Source organism: Cryptomeria japonica, chromosome 5 (assembly GCF_030272615.1).
Source record: "Cryptomeria japonica chromosome 5, Sugi_1.0, whole genome shotgun sequence".
Lineage (NCBI taxonomy): Eukaryota > Viridiplantae > Streptophyta > Pinopsida > Cupressales > Cupressaceae > Cryptomeria > Cryptomeria japonica.
Genome location: NC_081409.1, coordinates 749,302,749 through 749,309,409, shown reverse-complemented (window position 1 = coordinate 749,309,409; position 6,661 = coordinate 749,302,749). Strand labels below are relative to the sequence as shown.

The 6,661-nt window shown below is 31.8% G+C and overlaps 1 long non-coding RNA gene across 1 annotated transcript; it reads left to right on the top strand.

The window, feature by feature from the left end:
• Positions 1 to 2,488: 2,488 nt before the first annotated feature.
• Positions 2,489 to 5,792, top strand: LOC131875667 (uncharacterized). The gene is made up of 4 exons (XR_009372462.1): positions 2,489 to 2,745; positions 4,525 to 4,590; positions 4,723 to 5,042; positions 5,146 to 5,792. It is a non-coding gene; the product is annotated as an uncharacterized LOC131875667 (long non-coding RNA).
• Positions 5,793 to 6,661: the final 869 nt, after the last annotated feature.

The window sequence follows — 6,661 nt, the reverse complement described above, 5'->3', positions numbered from 1 at the left end:
ATGCATGAAGTTTCATATGACTACTAAATTCAAGGCTAAATGTAGCATCATAAATTATGCTCCATAATGACGCAAGACCAATTTCATACTCTATTTGGCACATTCCTTGGTTTCCACTCCCCTAGTGCATTTTAGGACCATTGCTAGCCTCAAGCCTAAACCTCAACTCAAGCAATATTCTATGATTAGCTCTAGAAGACTTTACCAATGATCGTAATCCTATGGATTTTACCAAATTCCTGAGATAGGAACATGTTTAATATATTAGGCCCATTCTCTTGTATCTTTCCTTTGAACAAGCCAATAGGCATGGATCCCATCACCCAAACCTAGTTTCTTTCCTATTTGGCATGGAATTCTTAGACACGATGTGTGTCAACCTTTATTTGTGTTATGTGTTTTTGGTTTTGATAATTGATCATTCTGTATCATTTTTTTAAATCAAAAATTGACCTTTTGACTCATATATAAACACGAAATTTAGCACTTGAAACTATCTAATGATTTGAATTCTAAGGGGAAAATCTACCAAAATAAAGACGTAGCTCCTCAAATCTAAAAGTGTTCTTGATCTACATACAATTTATATTGTTGTAACTAGCACTTTTGAAGTTATAATGGAAGCTCTTTGAATGTTGACGGATGACTTGGAACTATGTGATCACTTATTTGCCATGAGGGATAAGTTTAATGAAAAACAATAAAAATATTTTTTTGGAAACCTAAATTATTTTATTCTCCTATAAAAAAAATAAAAAGTATGTAATATTTCCCTTACTTACCCAATATAATAATTGGATCACTAACTTGCCACAAGACATAAATTTAGTGGAAAATTATAGAAACAATGCTTTGAATTTTGAAACTAATGATTCACTCTTAAAATAAAATAGTATTTCTCTTACATACCCTTCTTAACAATTCCTTGAAAATTGAAACTATATTCTCTTTTAAATTAAAATAATATTTCTATTGGTAATCAAGCTTAACTATTTGATTGCTCATTGAGAAAAATCATGTCAAATTTTTTAAACTTTTTAAACATTTATTGTCTATACCTACCCACTATCTACTTTGAGTAATTTCCATTTAAAATATTCTAATTTTCCTTGCCTACCAAAGATAACCATTAGATCACTAATTTTCCATGGTGCATAAGTTTAGTGGAAAATTATGGAAACAAATATTTGGAAATTGAAACTATTGATTTTCTTTTAAAATAAAATAAAATAATATTTCTTTTACCTTCATTATGGCTTATTCCAAAATTATTAATCTATTTAATTATTTATTATCTCTACCTAACCTCTATCTACTCTCAGTAATTTTCCTTTTAAATTATTTAGTTCCCTTATCTACACAAGATAACTATTGGATCATTGTTTTGCCACTGGGCAAATTTTAGTTAAAATTTGTAAAAACAACCTTTTGAAAATAGAAACTATTGATTGATTTTTGAAATAAAATAATATTTCTCTTACCTACCCTACTTAACCATTAGATTACATATTAAAAAAAATCTTACTAAAATTACTAATTTTCCAAGGGACATAAGTTTAGTGGAAAATGATAAAACCAACTTTTTGAAAATTGAAATTGTTGAATGGCTCCAAATGAGATCACCAAGGATCAAGTTTTGAACCTATTGAAAGCACTGACAAGGTATATAAGTTAAAAAATAAATAATTTAAATATTTAAAATTAATTTTTTTTTTAAAGAAAAAATAATCACAATTCTTATTGGTGAAGAAACAATTGAATAATAATGAGTTAAGAAAAATTGAGTGCAATAATACAACAAGTACTAATAAGTTACCAAGGAACAATTGAATAACAATGACTTAAGAAAATTTGAGTGCAATAATACAACAAGTACTAATAAGTTACCTTCAGACACTATAATTCCAATATTACCTTTATCCAATCCTAAGGGTTGACATTGTAGATACAAATAAGTGATACCAAAATTACCCTTAATAACCATCCAATTATTAATTTGCCACACTGCATAAGTTTAGTGGAAAATTATAGAAACAATTTTTTGATAATTGAAACTATTGATTTGATTTAAAAATAATAATAATATTTCTTTTGCCTACTCTTCCTCAATATTAGATGAAATATTTGGAAAAAATCATACTAAAATTACCCTTACCTACCCAAGATAACCATTGGATCACTATTTTGCCTGGAGGCATAAGCTTGATGGAATATTATAGTAACAACTTTTTGGAAATTGAAACTATTAATTCACTTTTAAAATAAAATAATATTTTTCATACCTACCCTTTTAACAATTGGATGGCTTTTTGGAAAAAAAACTATATTAAAACTCATTGCATTTTAAAACTTGTAGTCTAACTCATGCTCATGCATATGCAAAAAGTACTACCCTTAGTTGTCCTTGGTGACAAAAAGGGTGCCATTTTGTTATCAGCAACTTGTAATATATTTGTAAAATGTTTTGAGCGTTAAAATAAAACAAAAGTATTTTGTTGGAAGTAAATTAAAACTCTTTCAAAAGTTTTTCTCTGGCTGAGTTTATCAAACCCTAATACATCCACCGCCATGAGTTTCACTCTAGCAGTTACAGGGCAAAATATTGTTAGATTCTGGTTATGGGTTTTTGGTATGACAATCCGCAAGGTTAAATGAGTCGAATGGTGGTCTTAGTTGCCGATTTCAATGGGATTTTGTGCAGATATTTAGGATTTCATTCTCCGGTACATCTCTTCAAAAAAACAGGTAATATTGTTTCAAAATACTCTCGTTCTTGCAGTTTTCAGGGAGATATCTAAGATTATTTGAATTATAAATGATAAATAATTCAAAGATTAGTTGGTTGCTTTGAAACTTTTCAACGTTCTGTTATTTCTGAAAATTTCAATTAAAAAAAAAAAAGATTTAACAGCTGCAAGGTTTTATGTTTTTTAATGAAATCGTTTTTGTTGATTTCGTTACAAAGAGGATAATTTCTTTTCTTTACAAAGAACAGGTTAGTCGATTGATTAAACCCTAACCCAGTGTGGGTAACCATATACGAGGGTTACTCTTGAAGACACTCTTTGATCATGTTCTGAAGAGCACATTGAAATTATATAAGTTTTTGGAAACAGGACTTTTATGAAAAAAACACAGAGAGAGAGAGATAGAGAGACTTGAATAAGAAAATTAGTAAAAAGAAGATTATTGAGAGACATTTTGTTTTTCATAGTGTTCTAGACTATTACTCTGTTTTGCATAGTACTTGATGCCACTGCGGTTGGAGTTATTATTATTATCCAGAGATTGAGTGTACATGGTTGCAATTTTTTTTAGTGGGAATCAGATTGAGATATTATTATACTCGTTCCAACCATTGATAGTTTTGTGACTGCAGAACATAGTGCAGTCATAAAGGTACCGGTGATTGTAGCTTGAGTTGGCAATTTTTGATGTTGTATAAGGAAGAGGGGTTGGTGCTCCTTGAGGCCTTGTGGCTTCTAAATTTTGTGTACTGAGTTGGTGTGAAATAATACAAGGAATCTTTTATCGAGTGGTTTTTCTACCCCAAGAGGGTTTTCCACCCATGAAAATTATGGTGTTATGTGTCCAATCTTGTCTCATTTTGTTTCACATGCTCTGATACTTTAGATCTTTTATTATTTTTTCTTTCTCTCTCTACTATGTACAAATCATTTTTAGATGTTGCGTGTTTTGTGAAAAGTGGCAAAATCATCTTGTTTTCAGAAATCTTAAATCAAAGATTATCTGTCTATCATTTGAATGGTCATTTTACATGCTTTGTTAACAGTGTTGTTTTTACAATGTTTTGTCATATTTGGGTAAACTTACAACTCATGTGATTAATGTCATCCAAGATAGCCCTTTTCAAAAAAAAAAATTGAGTCAAAATTGTGACACTCTGATTCACCCCCCCCTCTCAGAGTGTCTCCACTTCCAACAAAAAGGAGCACAAGAGAAAGATGGGTTTTGAAAGGATTTTTCGATAGATGTTTTTAAGTTGATCTCTTCTACATTTTGATAAAAGAGGTTTATTATCTCATAAATTTGCAGGTCAGTAAATAACTCTTCAAAATGAGTTCTTTTCCTTCTTTTTAGACTTTATAATCATAATCTTTCATTTCCTTATTTTTGGCTTTACAATGATAGTCTTTTATTTTCCCCCTTTTTTTGGCTTATTATGTGAAATTAGGTTTTGTTTGTTTTATATGCAAACAAAAAATTCTAAACAAATAATCTAATACATAGATAATTTGAGATTTTCACTGTTTGAGAGATTGTTGAGAGAGATCTGAAATATTGAATGAACAGTATATACAATAGCACTCAAAAAATATTTTATCAATTCATAAATATACTAAATTTTTTCACCATTAAAGAATCATGTAATCATAAGAAATGATAACAAATTTTAAATCTAAATTTAATTTTATATTAGATCTCACCAATAATCTATCTTTATGTACATTTCAACCATTGTATTCTCCAGCTCATCCTTGTTTCTACTCATCGTGCTTCCAGATCCTTCATGCAATCATTTGACAAGGTTTAGCAGCAGAAAATAAATGGAGAACAAAGAAGGACCAAGTATCCATAATAGATCTATAAATTTATATGTTTTTATGAATTTTATTAGATTCATATTATATTGAATCCCGTTCATCTATTTGTATTTTTTTTAATCTTGTAATGCATTGATTCATATTGAATGTCATCCAGGAAAGAAAAAGGATGCAAGAAGATCGTGATTCTGTATACTGCAAAAGACTCAAAAGCTGGGAAAACTAATTGGATGATGCATCAATACCATCTTGGTACTGAGAAGGCTGAAAAGGAAGGCGCGTTCCTTGTGTCAAAAGTATAACCCCACTTCCTTCTCGTCTTCATCTGTACCGAGATGATACTCATGCATCACCCAGTTAGTTTTCTCTGTATATAAAAGCATTGAGAGCATGTGTGCTTCCTGACCATCGTTGAAGAGGATGGGTGTTTCCATTGGATCAAGATCAAATAAGTTGGATGACAAGATTTCTGCAAAGGTAAATCATCAAATTCCTTTTAACAATTTTTTTCACTAGATTATAAAATCATTGCATTATAAAATCTATTTATAATAATATAGATTTGTCTATTCGTGTGCAGAAAGAAAAAGTGGACAGAAAGAAGAAGTGAAGAGAACCTTGGAATTATTTCATCTACATCTTGATAAAGGAGGTTAATTATATATAGAACAAGAAACAACCGTCATTCTTTATATTAGGTTTTTAAGAGAGAACAACAATAATAATATGTGTAGGAAAAATGTCATTAGCCTTTCTAAATGCATAACAACTCTAATGTTGTATTAAGGGTTCTACAGATGCTCCATTGCAAGACACTACTACTTTTAGTTTGTGAAAAGCCTTCCGAAGAATTTATGTTGTTGTATATTGATGAGAGTGCCCACGTTAAATTGAAACCTCTTTGAAAACAATATAATGGAACCTGAGGAATTCCCCCTTCTAAAAATAAATCTATTACCATCATAAATTGATTATGTAAGTGCATTTGTAAGTTGAAACATCAATATTCAGTTACAAGTAAGGAATGACGTCTTGAATGCAATCAACTTGCACTTTCTGAATATTTCTTCAAGAACTCATGGAGTAATGCCAGTACAGTTCTTAGATGGAAGTAATGTGAGTACAGTTCTTAGATGGAAGTAATGTGATTTGAAGATACTGAGGCCTGTTAGTGTTGGTCATATCCCTGCATGCATATTTGATATGCATTAGGTAATAGACACAATAAAGATGTATATCAGATGATTGAAAATTTTATGATATGTCTAGAAATGACTGAGGAGGGGCTATATACCCGATTTGTATGTATGTTTACCCACTGTATTCATGATTTTAATACATAGTCTCAACAACATTCACTCTTTAGCTATCAATTCATTTTCTCACAGCTCTATTGATATTCATGTCTCTCTTTTTACTAAAGCATGTATTGTAATAATGTGATGCTGCCAAAAAGGTTGCCCACTTGAAAATGCTCTTGGACCATTTGGGAAATGCCCCTTGTATGGTGGCATGGCATGAGTGTTGTTAGATTATTCTACCTCCCATGACCGCTCTCTGTCTCGTGACCACTCTCTACCTCGGGGCCGATGGTGCGGTTGCAACTCCTCTGCTCCTCGCTCACAACTCCCATGGGCACAGTTTTCTCACCACTAGTCCTGTAGTGGTAGTGACTTCAATCAGTGTTGCTCAGCCTCTACGCCATGTCGTGGATCTGCTTCCGGGTGGGGTACAAGGGGTGTTGATTTTCTTGCTGCTGGTGGTTATAGTTGGTCGAATACCAGCAGAGATTTTACCTGGCTTGGCTCTTCCAAAGGGTTCTCCGGGCTTGCTTTGGCCATTTCTCTGACCAGGAAGGAGAAGGAGAATGAAGAGAGGACAACTGAAGAAGGGTGGTTCCTCTCGGACAACAACCCTGACCCTGCTTCAATGTATGGGATCCTAAGGATGATCGTGATCCACCTCCATTTTCTATTCTTATTTCTTTAGTGGCTTATCAGTTTTTATTTATTTGTTTCTAATTTCAGGGGTTGCCTGTGTTTTTTTTATGTTTTAGTGCTATGTCTGGGTGCTACCCATATGACTCCTAAGGGGTG